This window comes from Sander lucioperca, chromosome 8, assembly GCF_008315115.2.
Source record: "Sander lucioperca isolate FBNREF2018 chromosome 8, SLUC_FBN_1.2, whole genome shotgun sequence".
NCBI lineage: Eukaryota > Metazoa > Chordata > Actinopteri > Perciformes > Percidae > Sander > Sander lucioperca.
In genome coordinates this window covers 40,754,499-40,771,396 of record NC_050180.1, presented here as the reverse complement: position 1 = coordinate 40,771,396, position 16,898 = coordinate 40,754,499, and the positions used below count along the sequence as shown (strand labels likewise).

The 16,898-nt window shown below is 41.0% G+C and overlaps 1 pseudogene; it reads right to left on the bottom strand.

The window, feature by feature from the left end:
* Positions 1 to 14,256: 14,256 nt before the first annotated feature.
* LOC116046658 lies at positions 14,257 to 15,190 on the bottom strand (annotated as a pseudogene).
* Between the last annotated feature and the right edge of the window lie 1,708 nt (positions 15,191 to 16,898).

Below are 16,898 nucleotides of genomic sequence, written 5' to 3'. Positions count from 1 at the left end.
GTTCATCCACGCTAATGACACTCATTACAGTCTCCTTACATCAGCAGCAGGCTTCTGTGGACGCCATATTGGTGTTATCGAAATAGATTGCATCATACTACACACACACACACACACACACACACACACACACACACACACACACTAAAAAACAATCCCAACTTTACTTTGAAGATTTACTTTCTGAGGACTTTGTTACCATACTTTAACCTATTTGACCTCCTATAACATTACAAAGGTTTATTAAGACCATATTAAATTAAAAAGAAATTACAAAAAAGTTGGAGGGGGTAAAATTTGGAGAACACCCCCAGAATTTCCGAGATTAAAGACCTACATTTACAGGCTTTCTAGAATTTAGTTAGACTCCACATGTGACAGATGTAAACAAAGCAAAACATTTTTTGGACATGTCCAAGAATACATCATTTCCGGCAGTCAGATTATTAAGTAAGATTATTTTTGGGGCTTTTTCCCTTTATTTGTAGTGACAGTGGATAGACAGGAAAGGTGGGAGAGAGACTGAGGATGCAGCAGAGGGCCACAGGTCAAACTCAAACGAAGGACTCAGCCTACATGGTGAGCACGCTCCTACTGGGTGAGCTACAGGTTGCCCCCCCCCCGGCAGTCAGTTTTCATTACTCTTTCTGAAATACTAAAGGAGCCAATTGATCCATCCCCTCTCACTGCTCTGTTTGGTGTTATATCACAGGATATTTGTATAAGGGTGCTTTCACACCTATAGTTGGGTGGACTCGGTGCATTTCGGTTGCATTTTTCATTTGGTTCGGTTTGCGTTCACACTGAAGTTTGTCAAACTCACCAAACACTGTAAACACACGTCACGCAGTCGTAACGGTCTCTTGTTTATTGGACAGAATATCTGAAACACAGCGACACTTCTGGTCTCAGAAAATAATGGAACACCACATTTATAATGTCTTGGGTTTTCTGGTTCTGATTTAGTGTTTTTAATGTTTTGGAACAATGAACAATGAACAATGAGCAGCTGACAGACAGCGAGAGTAGAAGAGAGAGATGGTGATGTCACACAGACGACCACCGATGTGTGCTCAGAACAGCTTATGGATCTAAAAGTTATCATCCTTTAAATCATATATAAGTCTGTAAATTGTGTGCAAGGTTGAAGCTGCAGGCTAGTAAATACTCTGTTGTTGGGTCACTTCCTGTTTTTAGGTCGGATCACGTTCTCACCTGAAGTGAACTGAACTCTAGTTCACTTAGAAAAGAACCAAGACCCCTGTTTTCAAATGAACCAGAGTTTGTTTGTTTGATCCGCTCCAGAGTTGGGATGAGCTTTCACCTCGCCCCAAACCAACCGCACTATCCAACCAAACGCTCCAGAGTTCGTTTTAAAGGGACTAAACGAGGCAGGTGTGAAAGCAACCTAAGGGCGTTTTCACACCTGCTTCATTTAGTTCGGTTGAATCGAACTAGAGTTTGTTTGTCCCACTGGAGCGGTTCGTCAGGGCAGGTGAGAACACGGCAATCGAACTCTGGTGCACACCAAAAGCGGACCAAACAAGCGTACCCAGACTGCTTGAAGAGAAGGTCTCGGTACGCTTTCAATCAAACTCTAGAGCGATTAATTTGTGGTGAGAACGTGATCCGTACTCGAACCGCACAAACAATACATACTCTGCAAGTCTGAGTTAATGTCTCCTGTAGTCAGGTGTGTTTAGCAATCTGTGATGCAGCAGAGCAGCAAACTGTAGCAGCGTGCAGTGTTTCTATCACAGAAATAGACTGCGGTCAACCATCCCATCCGTCACTCGCATCTCCGTGGTCAAACCAGCTGCCGCTAAAATTGGAGACAGACGCCGGCCAAGCAGAGCAAAGTCTCGGTGACCAGAGAAGACGTAGTAACGTCTCTCGCCAAACAATGTCTGATAATTTTAATAAAATGAGCTGGTTTGACCACTAGACCAGAACACAGGACCTTCTTCCTTTATTTACTTTCTTGCTCCCGCCCCAGGCATAGCTGACCAATAAGAGGAGTGGACGTTCCTGTCTGATTTGTAATGTCGCATTTTGGTACGCTTGGATTTTTCCAGGTGTGAAACCAAACCAAACCGACCAAGGGCAAATCGCTCCAAGTTTACTAACTCACCAACTGATTCGGACCAAAGCAATCGAACTACAGGTGTGAAAACGCCCTAAGTAATATTACTCACCACTCATCTGCCCCAGACCTGCCTCCACCTCTATCCCCACCTGGTTCCTGCCCCACCCCACTCACTGTGAGGGAGCACGATGTCTGACAGGTGCTCCTGGCAGTGAACCCCAGGAAGGCTGCCGGCCCAGACGGAGTACCTGGCAAGGTGCTCAGGGCGTGCGCACACCAGCTCGCCCTCATCTTCTCCAGAATCTTCAACCTCTCCCTGGCCCAGGGAGTATGTGTGTGTGTGTGTGTGTGTGTGTGTGTGTGTGTTGGGGGTAATGGTCACTGGATCAACTCCTCAGAGATTAACACTGATCATTCAGAAACAGAGAGAGGCCACAAACAACCAGACGTAAGAAACATGGCTCCCAATGTGAAAATATCAAACCTGTCAAGGATTCACAAATAATTGCTCAGATAACCAAAAACTAAAATGTATATTACTAAATCATGTCAAGTCAAAGATTATTATTATAGCCCAGTATCACAAAGCATGCCTCAAAGTGCTGTATGTATAATAAAAACAGTGATGAGCTACATTAGCAAAACACACAAAAACATTTAGAAGTGAGACAACACATATAGGAAAACCAACAACCCTTTAATACGACCCATAGATGCATTTTCCAACCTCATATCTAAACCAGAGAATGTCACAGTTTGGTTAGGTTTAGGCACCAAAACTACTTAGTAAAGTCTAGAAAGAGATGGTGGTTTACTTCTAACTAACTATCGTGCTGTAGGACATCGTGATGCCAAACGTCAAGCGCCAGCTTCTAAAAAGACCAAAATGGAAGATCAGTGGATTCAGCAAAGCATGATTTGGATTGTGATTGATTGTTCGTGCTTGCTGTTGTAGACCTTTAGCATGCAGTTGATTTGTTCATTCTAAATTCACAGAGTAAATCTCAAAACTAGGTAAAAAAGAAAATAAATCCTGTGCACTCGTTTAACCCTTTTCAATGTTTGGTGTTTTTGCAACCTTTTTGTTGTATTTTTTTGAATTTTTTTAAGCTTTTTCTGACATTTCTGTCACTATTTTCAACGTTCTTTTATGATTTTTTTTCTTCAAATGCTATAAAATAAAATAAAAATGAAAATGAATAAATAAATGATCAGTTCACTACTTTCATTACAAAATAATGAAAGTAGTGAACTGATAATTTATTTTACTTGTGAAGACTGTTGTAGGGAACCATGCACATTATTTTTTTTGACAATTTGGTTGAAAGAAACCAAAATTTCTGATGTAGAATTTTTTTGAAAATGGGTCAAATTTGACCCGAGGACAACAGGAGGGTTAAAGGTATATTTCAGGATAAGGACAATAAGGATGAATCTTTCAGGGGGAGGGGTGACTCAAAGTTTAATTTCATAACATTTCATTGTCAGTTTATATTTCCAATTTTATTTTTCAGTTTCAACTTTCTGTTACTGTTCTGGTGTGGGATGGAGGAGAGGAAGAAGGAGAGAGTGATTCATTTCTTCACTTTGCTGGCTCCAAAAAGAAGTCTGTTACTATAGAAGTCTAGATTATGTTTTCCACTGGAATCTCAGAGGATATCCTTGCTTGCTTCTCGTAAATTGCACCGAATCCACCGAAATATAGGTGTGTAAGCGTCCTTAGACGCATATCCTGTGATATAACACCAAACAGAGCAGTGAGAGGGGATGGATCAATTGGCTCCTTTAGTATTTCAGAAAGAGTAATGAAAACTGACTGCCGGGGGGGCGACCTGTAGCTCACCCAGTAGGAGCGTGCTCACCATGTAGGCTGAGTCCTTGGTTTGAGTTTGACCTGTGGCCCTCTGCTGCATCCTCAGTCTCTCTCCCACCTTTCCTGTCTATCCACTGTCACTACAAAAAAAGGGAAAAAGCCCCAAAAATAATCCTAAAAAAAGAAACAAAACTAACTACCAGAAATGATGTAGTTTTGGACATGTCAAAAAAAACATGTGTAATATGTTTGCAGGGGTTTGTTCACATCTGTCACATGTGGGGTCTAACTAAATTCTAGAAAGCCTGTAAATGTAGGTCTTTAATCTCGGAAATTCTGGGGGTTTTCTCCAAATTTTACCCCCTACACGTTTTTTTGTAATTTCATTTTAATTTACATTGGTCTTAATAAACCTTTGTAATGTTATAGGAGGTCAAAGAGGTTAAAGTATGGTAACAAAGTCCTCAGAAAGTAAATCTTCAAAGTAAAGTTGGGATTGTTTTTTAGTGTGTGTGTGTGTGTGTGTGTGTGTAGTATGATGCAATCTATTTTGATAACACCAATATGGCGTCCACAGAAGCCTGCTGCAGATGTAAGGAGACTGTAATGAGTGTCATTAGCGTGGATGAACAACATGTCAGGCCTCGGGGGGGCGGCCTGACTTCAGCCAGATAATTATCACCCAGTGGTCACAGTGTGCCGGCCTCAGGGGACAACTGAGAAACAACAGTTATCACAAACACACATACTTTTTCTCCTACGAATGAAAAGTTTGATTTATGAGTTATTAAAGTGACATTACTGAGTCATTTTGCTGACTTTAATAATAAACTGTTAAACTACGCCACACAAAAGTAGAGGTGGAAGAAGTACTCAGAACTTATATTTTAATAAAAGTACCACAGTGTAGAAATACTCTGTTACAAGGAAAAGTCCTGCATTCAAAATAGGGCTGCTCGATTATGGAAAGAATTATTTTGGTCAATATTGAAATCATTATTATTAACCACGGTTACTCGTTGACTTTTGGAAAAGATGTTGCATTTATTGAAACAGTGAAACAAATCAACAGTGAAAACACCTTGAACTGTGAAATATCCCTTCATACTTTTCCTGTTTTAACTTTTTAATATAAATAAAGTCTAGGGGTGTCACAATAAAGGCCTAAATGCCACAAAAAAAGAAGCAATTTAGCCTTCTGGAGGTCATTCAGACAAAATAAGAGTTTAGTGCAAAACTTAATGTGTAAAATAATAGTTTTTCTAGATATCATTGTTTTTGTGATCATTAGTAGCTGGCATCAAAATCGCAATCAAAATTTGCACAGCCCTACTTTAAAATGTTACTCAAGTAAAAGTACAAAAGAATCAGCATCAAAATGCAATTAATGTATGAAAAGTACTCATTCTGCAGAATAATATATATTATATTTTTGTATTCTATAATTTTTGCTGCATTAATGTTGCAGCTGGTAAAGGTAGAGCTCATTTTAATGACTTTATATACTGCTGGGTAGTTTAATCTATGAAAATGCATCATATTTACTTTTATTAGGGGTCCAAGCCCGAGTCTGTAAGAACGGGCAATAGCAAAGCTATGCCGTTCATACAGCAGGGCTGTAGAACCCTATTGTTTTTCTACTGATTAATCATCATCATCATCATAGTCATTATTCTTCTCCGCCTAAAACTCCGACTACAGCCTAAACCGTACATGGTGGGGGGTTGGCATTTTCAGGACTGGTCCAGAACTCCTCAAGGACCTCAGGCGCAAAAATAGACCCACGTCCACCACTAGGTGGCGCTATAGCAGAAAAAACGCATTTGGCCCTATAACTCCCACACCATACACCGTACATTCAAAAACCATACATCCACGCGTTCTCTGGATCCAACTGAATCACGGCACGCCCATCCCCGCCTAGACTTTTACACGTGAAAAATCGCGATTTATCAAAAACCTACTTTTTCGAACTCCTCCTAGACCGTGCGACCGATCGGCACGAAATTTGGCAGGTTGCATCTCCAGATGGGCCGGACAAAAAGTTAATAAAAATAATTTTGATAGGATAAAAATTGCACATATTACGCACAAACAAATTTGTGTAGCTAACTATGAAAACACCAACTTTGCCATATCTCGGACAAAATAAATGCCATCAACGCCAAGATTCTTGTTTAGCATGACACTCTGAAGGTCAACCACCAGTTTTACAAAAATTGGCCACTAGGGGGCGCTACAAGTAAAAAAAGTTTATATCTCTTGAACCACTAATCTGATTTTTACTAAATTTGATGGGTACCATCTAGGGCCACTCCTGAGGCCAACCCTAGAGTGGGGTACTGAGGGGTCAAAGTGGGCGTGGCCTATGGGACCTACGTCTACATTTACTACTTACACTAACATGAACAACTTTACATTTACAGGGTAGATAGACAATGGGTCATGGACCACACCTACCAAAAATTACACATGTGGACCACTAGGTGGCGCTATAATGTTTTTTTGCCTTTAACTCCAACATTACACATCGCACATTAGAAAACCATAGATCCACGTGTTCCTTGAATCAAGCTGAATCACATGATATAGGCCACGTCCATTTTGGCTTAAATCTTTTTCCGCAATATCACGCAATGCGCAAAACCAACTTTTTTGAACTCGTCCTAGGCTGTGTGACGGATCAGCACGAAACCTGGTATGTAGCATCTCCAGATGGACCTGACCAAAAGTTACCCAAGGAATTTTGCTATGTTAAAGTTTGCGCATTTGACGACCAAACAAATTTTCCTAGCTGGCTACCACACACTTATCATCACATCACTATATCATATCTCGACCAAATTAAAAGTTATCAGCGAATAACTTGAGATCATTGTTCAACATCCCACTACGATGCTCTGTACCAAATTTGGCAAAGATCGGCCTTTAGGGGGCGCTATAAGCAACGTTTATTTATTTTGGCCCATAACTCAATGCATTTGAATGGGGAATTTGCAATTGCAATATCTCTGCCACAGTAAATGCAATCAACACGAAAGTTGTGATGCCCGTTTGGCATGCCACTCTGAGGCTTTGTACCAAATCTGGCAAAGATTGGCCATTAGGGGGCGCTATAATCAACGTAGACGAGTTTTGGCCCTTTTACTCAATGTTAATGGGATATTTGCAATGGAAATGTACCACAGACCTTGCAGCTCACACTTCTCAATATTTACTGATGTTTGCCTCTTACCATTAGGTTTTGGTTTTTATTCTTGCGTGCTCCTTTGGTTTTTTACAATAAACAAACTTCTTAACCCACCTGACAAAGTTTCTACAACCTTCACAGTGGACGAATTCAACTCTTTTCTCTCACTTTTTCAATCCAAAATCAACACCATTCATAGGCGCCAATACCGTGCAATTAAACATTGCAGTTGGTGCTAAGTGGAGCGTCTGTCATAGTGTGATTGGTTATGTCGGTGGCATTGATGCTTAATTTCCCACGAAGCATCCATGGAGGAAAACATAAATTGGCGCCTAGGACGCCGTTTGCAACAACTTGACCACCTCCCCTACTCCTTCAACCACCACACTCTCATTTCTCTCTGCTGTCCCCCGCGGTCAGGGGGATTAAGAAGATTGTTTGTTGTAGACAATTGTTAAAGGTAGTCTGTATATGCGTGGAGGTGAAATGTTGACCGCTACGTTTGCAACGGCGACCCCCCGCCATGTACGGTTTAGGCTGTAATTGGAGTTTTAGGCGGAGAAGAATAATGGAAACTAGAACTGCAAGCAGTTATGACGGGGCCCAAGCCACCCACGCCAGTCGCCCCGGGGAGCGCGCATTTGACAACCAAACAAATTTTCATAGTTAGCTACCACACACGTATCATATCATATCTCGGCCAAATTAAAGGTTATCAGCAAGGAAGTTGAGATCGTTGTTCAACATGCCACTATGATACTCTGTACCAAATGTGGCGAAGATCAGCCTTTAGGGGGCGCTATAAGCAACGTTTATACTACTTTACGGCTTAATTATTGAGTTAATAGGCGTGTGTGTTTGCGTCGGCCGCTGTCCATTTCCTAAGGTTCTGAAATGCAAACCATTCTTGACTACTTTTTTTTAAAGGGCGTGCGCCTGTGAGCACCCACGGAGGAAAACATAAATCAGCGCCTATGACACCATTTACAACAACCTGACCACCTCCCCTGCTCCTTCAACCACCACACCTGCCTCCCCCCTCCACCCTCTCAGTCACTCTCATTTCTCTCTGCTGTCCCCTGTGGTCAGGGGGGTTAAGACATTTGTTTATTGTAGAGAATTGTTAAAGGTAGTCTGTGTATGCATGGAGACGAACTGTTAACCACTACATTTGCAACAGCAATGTACCGGAGACGTCGCGGCTCACACCGTACCGCAAACCTTGCGGATCAAACCTCTCAATATTCACCAATGTTTGCCCCCCCCACGTAATGTTTTAGGTGCCGCTTTGGCGCAGCTCCCGGGGCGTCGGGGGCGACTGGCATCGGAGGCTTGGACCATGTCATAACTGCTTGCAGTTCTAGTTTAAAGTTTATTTTTTCTGCATTTCCGCCTTTAAACTAACTGAATTGGGGCACAAAGGGAGTGACATGAAGCAAAGACACTCTGTGAGGTTTTTGCAGGTGAAGCTGCGACTGCGTTTACATGCACATAGTATTCCAGTTTGTAAAACAGGAATATTTCAGTGTTCCAGCGGTGGAGGACTTGTTGGAGCGTGTGAACACAGCGTCCCTCTTTCATTCCTTCAATCAGCTACCTGAAAAGGTCTCCTCATATCCCAAAACCTTTTGTCTTCCAAGCCTTTGATAATGTTTAAAAGTAGCTGCGTTTCTCCTTTTTCTCTTTTGGCCGTGCATCTCTATTGCAGCCCTGGAAATTGTCTGCTGGTTGGTTTGTGTACAGTAACCACAGCAACGCACAGAGCTGACCGTTAGCCGTAAAAAGGCAAGAGGCCGTAAACGGTCACAAACTGCAGTAAAAACCCAGATTGAGACATAATCTGAATGAGCTGTACACATGTCCAAAGAATGCCTCTAAAACCTGAATAATACCAGAATATCCCACACGACCCCCCACATCTGAGTTTATCGTGGTACATTCACACGGATAAGTGAAGCCTGCTTTAACTCAAATTTACTGACTTATCTGTACCACAAGAGTTGGATATCTGGAGGCGCGTGCAGGACAGTCAGGGCGAGGCCACTGAACTGCACTTGGGTCGGGGTTCTGTATCTTTTTGGGCCAGGTCCAGTAGAGGTTACCAGAGGCTCATATCTTATCCTCGCCACGGCGGCACCCACACAGCATCACCGTCAGCCCTCGGACGGAGCTGCGGGGAGCGTGTCACTTCCGGGATGGAGATCTCCAGTTGACAGTGGTCCAGACTAAGTTGGCCATGAAAGGCGGCCTCCAATCCCATATCCGTCTTTGCGAGAGGGATAAAAAGGCGCACTTGAAAAAAAAATGATATACGACCCCCCCCAAATCACAGACGTGTTGATTCACACGGGACTAATATTATCACAGGACCTCGGTGTTCGGCAACATTTTTACCAAAAATTACAGACATGGCCGATTCACACAGGATTAAGATCACAGACAACCTCCGTAATTATTCCAAGTGACCAGAGGTCACCAGGTAATACTAATCCAGTGCGAATAGGCCTATAGTCAGAATAATAGTGGAATATTAGTGTGCATGTAAACATACTCAATGACAAACAGATAATGGAGTTGATTAAGACAGCCTTTCTTAAACTTTTTTGTGCCAAGGCCCAGTAATGGGGCCCACTTATGTATTTTTTTCCGGGGGAAAGAAAGACTATTTATTCATTATATGAAACATTTAATCAGTTATTTACAGTGACATTTAAGGAATTCTGTCTCTGTGACGTCTCATGTGTATTTGTCTGTCTGTGTATTGTCTCTGTCACCATCCTCATTTGTCTGTCTCTTTATTGTTGTCATTTTCATCGACTGGTCTGTCTGTCCTGTCATCATGGAACTCCTCTTTCACTGCAGTAAATGACAGAAACTAATAAGCTTCACTTTACACATAATTGACGTTCCCTCAAATCATCTTGCCCTCATGTGACCTGTGTGTGTGTGTATGTGTGTGTGTGTGTGTGTGTGTGTGTGTGTGTGTGTGTGTGTGTGTGTAGAGCTGTTGAAATTAATCAAATAATCGATGCATCGCAATGCGGACATGGACAATGCTGCATTGATGCAGTGGCCGACCATAATCGATTATAACGCAGTGATGTCGCTCGTTAATTTTCTGGCCGCAGCATTAACATTCAAATGAAAAATAACATTCTCAGAATCCTAACCCGTTTCATCTAGACCTGTGATAGACTCTTGTCTCAACCGGGTCTCATTTACCTGACGTCATTCGTCGTGATTCGCGTACGTGCCAGAACAAAATCCCTGAGCGGAGACAGGAGGAGGAGAGTGGAGAGAATCGCAAATCGAGAAGAGGAAAGAAAACACTGACAAACATCGAGAGACACTAGAATAGTTAGCTTGGAGAAGATCTAAGTGGAGTAACGAAGCTGAAGAGGTGTAGCTACACTACGGCACTTTTCTTGTCTAACAACAGTGGTTTAGAACAAATGTGCTAGTGGAGCTAACGGCGGAGAGTTGCTGATTCGGAGGACACTGATTTTGGACCAGAGAGGACGACGGCGTGTTTCCCTGCTGAAGAGGACTTTGTCGTAGCTGGTGACTGGTTTTCGTTTTCGTGTTTGAGCTGTGTTTCTTGGACTAACAGCTAACTCTAAGTTGGATTTCATGTGTGTTTGTTTAACTGAAGATAGCGTCCTGTCGGCAGCATCACACACAAGCTACCATCAGGCCTGCAACTTTTTGTTTTTCCCCTCTTGGCGTGTGTGTGTGTGTGTGTGTGTGTGTGTGTGTGTGTGTAAAAGAGTGCAGGGGGAGAGAGTATGCTTGTGTATTTGTGTAGTAGAGATGGTGTAATAGAGCGAAGACTTTGTTTCCGGGCTGTGTAAGGACCTTTTCACGGTTGTGGCTAGAAGGGACACAGCTACGGCTGGTAGTTACGCAAAATTTCGAAAAATCTAATCTAATCTAATAATATAATTTTAATACTTTTACCCAGGCAACCCGTGTTGGTTCATCAGAAGTGTTTTTTTCAACACAAACTACAATCCTTTTCCTGAACTTAAACTAGTCGTTTTAGTGCGTCGTTGCCATAGCTGTATCCCTTCTAGCCTTGGCCCCTTTCCACACCTGAAAGTGCGAACCAATGTCCAAGTTTTTGGTACAGTGTTTCCCACACATAGACTAATTTGTGGTGGTGCGCCACAGAATCAACACCGGCCGCCACACATTTCGTTTCGTTATTCTTTTTTTTTTTTTTAACGCTAATTAAAACACGCAGCGTATTCGTTCAGCTGCATTTCCTTTCCCTGCTCTCCCTCCTTCTCTCCGTCACTCACCCGTACGGTGTTCATTTTAGGACATCCTCAGATCTCAGAGTCAGGTGTCAGACTCAAACGAAAAGGCATCAGCGTCAGAAAAGCCTCCGTCGTCCTCAGACAAAACGGCCTCGGCATCAGAAAAACCTCTGTCATCCTCAGACAAAACTTTTTCAGAAAGAAAGTTGTCAGAGATAGCGTTGCCCAGATGAGGGAGCTGTTGACTAGCTTTCTGAATTAGTAGACAGCAGCTTTTACAGTGAATACACGGCAGTTTGTGAATTTTTTTTTGTTGGCTTCCAGTACATGTTTTCCATATCTGAATGTACAAACAAAAAAGCAGCTAGATCATATGACCTCTGTAAGCTTTACAAAATATTTATATGAAGTTTTTTGCTTTGTTTTGATTTCTTTCCTTTAGTAACCCCATGGCTCGTTTATGAGCGTAGACTCTTAAGATGTACAGAAGTTGTTGTTTCCTGCTGTAAACTCCTCCTCCTTTCAATAAAGCTTGATTTAAAAAAGAAAATTACAAACAAATTATTAACGAAGGAATTATTTTGAAATAATTTAAAATATTATGGGCCATACATATGGCCCAGTTACACAAACACACACACACACACACACACACACACACACACACACACACACACACACACACACACACACCAGAAGTGACTTGATTGACATTATTTCAATAGCTTTGCTGTCACCTAGTGGTGTGTAAGGAGTCTGCAGTCAAACATTTTCTGAAACATTTTATCAGCCAATCAAAAGAACGAGTCATTTACCAAAACCATAAACTAATTCACTTGCTCTCACTTGTGTATGATAACCATCTCATGACATCCTCAGTCCTCGTCAGAATGACATCATTTTACACACCACAAGAAAACCCTGTCCAGTCAACGTTTAGAAATAAAAGTTATTACATGTTTCCGGTTCCCTTTATGTTATTATGTTTCGCTTTCTTTAGTGTTGATAGTTCCCTTCATTCCTCATCATAGATACATTACAGTAGTTCATGTTTAACAGTTTCCAGTTGATTACAATATGTGCATGAAATCCTATATGGGAAAAAAATGCTGCACTAAACTCTATGGGGTTTATTTCCTAAGTCTGTTACAAATAGCAGAAACATGCAGAAACCACTAGATGGCAGAACAAGCAAGCAGTTGTTAGAGAATGTAGTTTCTCTGTAAACACACCTCTATCAGAAGAGCTGTAGTGCCGTGTTGAAGTATGAAGTATTGCCTGATAATATCTTTATCAATGGATGTATGTAATGTTTTATGGGGTGGGGGTTATGTTTTATCCGTTAAGTGTTCATTTCTTATCATGTGTCTAAATTGGTATGCTGTGATTGTCTGTTGTTCTGCCAACAACTATATTGTATGGCAATAAAGTATTGAATTGAAGTCCATGTAAGCACACACAAAAAATGTTTTATCGAGTAAACAAAAATCCGCATTTGATAAATAATCACATCAGTGTTTAGGCAAAATGGAGAATCATCAGAGAGAGCAACCTGATAATAAGGAATTACAATAGTTCAGCTACAACAATAACATGTATGCATGGACTAGTTTATCAGAATACAGCATTGGAAATCTGCTTAGAAAGATAGGAAATATTGGATATAAGATAGAACAACACAATGTTATTCAGCTAAACAAAACCTCACATTCATAATTAGTTTCACTTGATTCCATTTTAAACAAAATGAATATCCAAATACAATACATATTTTCTATAGGCTCAGTCGGCCACTAAAAACATTTGAGTGCTGGTTCCGTGGTCTCAGAATAAGTCATGGAAACATTAATTAAAAACATGTGAGAAGGACTGGGAAGATTGGTAGAACAGGCAGCCGAGTGACAGAATCACAGTTGTCAGATTGACAGCACTCTCGCCAAATGGATTGGGGGGGCAGGGGGGCACCAGGGGGCCAATCATATGTAAAGGGGGGGGGGTGGCAGTGCCAACCGGTGCCACCCTGTGCCCCCCACCTAGCCCCGCCCCTGGCCATCAGAGGAGCACGTGAATGCACCGTTAGCCTTGGCGGAGGTCTTTGCTCTCCGTGTGGCGTTCTCATTATGACAGAGTCACATGACTTGAGCAAAACAAAGTCTAACAACATGTGTGAGGTCAGGCCTCCAGAGTTTGGTCAAGTTGTTTACGTGTTAGCAGCTTTTTCCTTTGGAGAGTTTAATGAGATCCGGTGGATTTTGTTGTTGTTGAAACTTCCACATAACTTTAAATCTTTTGACACAGCTGCAGTATTTAAAAGTTCAAATGGCTCACTGGAGTCCAGTTCAGTTTCATATATATTTTATATATTGTAATTTCCCCTTGCAGGATTAATAAAGTATACATTGTTATTATTATTATTCCCTTGGGCAACTGGAAGCATTCAGATAAACAATAAACTAAGTTGATATAATATAATAGACAATAACTACTTGTGCCAGAAGAAAACAATCATTAAGCCAAACATGTATTGTTATTAAGCAGCACATCGTATGCTTTATTTCTCATGGGAGATGTGTGTTATTACATACAGAATATGATAGATCATATACAGAAATAACATTTAAGCTTGCTCACAAAATATAATTCAATATGAGTCCTTAAGATGTATTTTAGTCTCATGATTTGGATCATGCATATAAAACATATTAATATATTTAATGTGGTAAGGGGGGAGAGTGATCTATTTTCTTTACCTATATTCTGATTTGTTTAAAATAAATGTGAACAAACACAATATCTCTACAGTTAAAATGGCGGTACTATATTCTAGAAGCCCATTATGTGAATAACAGAATTAAAGCTTCTTTAGTTTCTCTCTGTGCTTGTTGTGTGTAAAATAATGAAGCAGGAATCATTTTCTGTATCTTTTAAAAAAGCTAAAAATCACTCGTCTGATTTGAGGCAGATTCAGGCCGTAAACTAGAGGGTTATTAATGGGGGGAATGATCAAAAACTCCAGGGATAAAACAACAATAACAAATGGATTCATTTCATCAATGTTATATCGACTTAGCAGAAGATCACAGAACACTGAGATGCAATAGTTTACAAATGTGACGATGTGAGGCAGGCAGGTCTGTAACGCCTTTCCTCTGAATTCAGACGAGCTTCTCCTGCAAACAAGCAGAATACGTAGATAGGTGTACAGGACAAAGAACAGGGGGATGATCATGGTTGTCATCACAAGAGACTGACCTACTATGTTGTTCAGAGTTGTGTCCACACAGGAGAGTAGAACCACAGGCCAGTTGGAACAGAAAAGCCTATTCAGTTTGTTGCCACACAACGGTAATCGGGCAGTAAGATACAGCATGAAACCCACAGCAAATGCAGGGTAGAGCACGGCAAAAATCACAAGATGTGTTACCATCTTAAATGTCATTTTACTGTGATAGTGTAAAGGCTGGCAAATAGCAACAAATCTATCGTAGGCCATGATGCCGAGGAGAGTCAGCTCATATCCTGCATAGGTGTAAATAACATATATCTGAATGAAACATAATGGACGTGAGATTAAATGAGTGTTAGACAGAATGTCCATCAGAAACCTGGGGAAGAAGCCGGCTGAGCCGTACAGAGAGTTAAAAGACAGACAGCAGATAAAAATATACATGGGCTGATGCAGAGACTTCTCCAGACAGACTGTCAGAATAATGGCAATGTTAGCAGAGACAATAGTCATGTAGAGTAACAGACAGACTGAAGAACAGATATCTGAGGGGCCCAAAGTCTGCAAACAGAGTGAACTGAAAATACAAAGGATTCAGGCTGTTGTTGCTCTTCATGTCTGACCAACAGCAGAGCTGGAAGAAGAGATGTGAAAACAGATTGAGGTACAGTAAATGAGATTAAAATCTTCACAGCAAAATGTCCTATTGTAACACTAGACACAAGAAATACAATAAATCTGCATTCATGTAAGTTGCATAAGCTGCACATTTCTAACAATTGGGCCTGATAATATTCTGTGTAATTAACCCATCTCAAATAGTTCAAAAAGACGTTCAAAAATACAAATGGGTGGAAAAAGGTCAGTATTATTTTAACTAAATGCACAAGCAACTCAACATTTGTCATTGAAGAATATCAATACATATATCAGCCAACAGAATATACAATGCTATATGTTATGTGGTCTGTCTAGTTAATACAGTCATGAAGACATTTAGAAAACAGTCTTTGCATCAGTGTATGTAAACATAGGTTTTAGAATAATACACAGCACCCTCCCCTGACCTACAGCAGACTGAGGCAGCAGCTGAACTTTTATCCTGTTTTGCTGTCACACTGAGTTCAGCAACCTGTACACACAGGGTCCAAAGGGAGGTACGCTGTGTCACACACTGACTACATGTGTGAATATGTTTAGGGCATTTCCTCTCTAACTGGGACGTTTTGGGACCGACTGGTGGGATTGCTGTGGACAAAGTTCTCACAGAGATACACTGGTAAGAGCCAATGACGGTTAGCCTATTACCTGATTGACCCTCCCAGACTACCAGTTCCTGCAGGAGGAGGCCAATGACGCCATAGCAGGCAGAAAGGGAGGGGTCGTAATAGTTTCTGTTTTGAAAATCCTGTGGCTACGGGAAACCATTAACAACCTTCGAGCTAGCAAGCTACATGCTGAAAATGGCAGGTTTTGAAGAACATTTGTAGCGTGCAATAAGGCAGGCCTGCCTGGATATTTCGGGGAATGAGTGATAAAGAATATGTAAACCATATTTACCATCTTACCGGAATGTTATGGATCTGATTGGCGGGGATTGTTATGCACAAAGTACACATGGCATTAGTGTATAACTGGTAAGAGCAAATGAGGTTTAACCATGTATCCCGCTAATTTAAATAGCTCACGTTACTGAATATTAAATGAATATTAAATTAATTTAATATTTCATGCAGCGTTTTCTTCCACCAAAACAACTTCCTTCCCGAGACTATTTAGCAGAGCCACCGTCGCTGCGTCTGGAGATTAGCGCTGCCCAAGACGGTTGTGATTGGTTTAAAGAAAAATGCAAACAACCTATATGTTTTTTTCTTCTCCTATCCTAGAATGTATCCGTGGTGTAGCCAGACCTTATTTCGCAGCGCTGTGGAGCTATGTCGAGAAATTTGAGACTATGCTTATGCAACAAAAGTATTTTGGTTTTGGTTAGGAAAAGGTTGTGGTTGTGAGTTTGTCTTATTTTCTACATTTTATATTTTTGTTTGATATTTCAGATGTTTTGTTTGATTATATTGACACAAATCTGATTCCATACTCATGGCTGTAGACTTGTTGTCTTGTTTATTCAATATCCATCATAATATTGTGTTATTATAATAACAAAGGGCAAATGATTCACAACAAACCACAAATTAATATTAAAACAATAAACAGTGTAACATACAATGTTAAAATATTGAGACCAAATTCCTGTAATCCTATCAATTCTAGTTTGTTCTAGATCAGTGTTTCCCTAAGTGGGGGTTCCATGGGGTCCCCAGAAA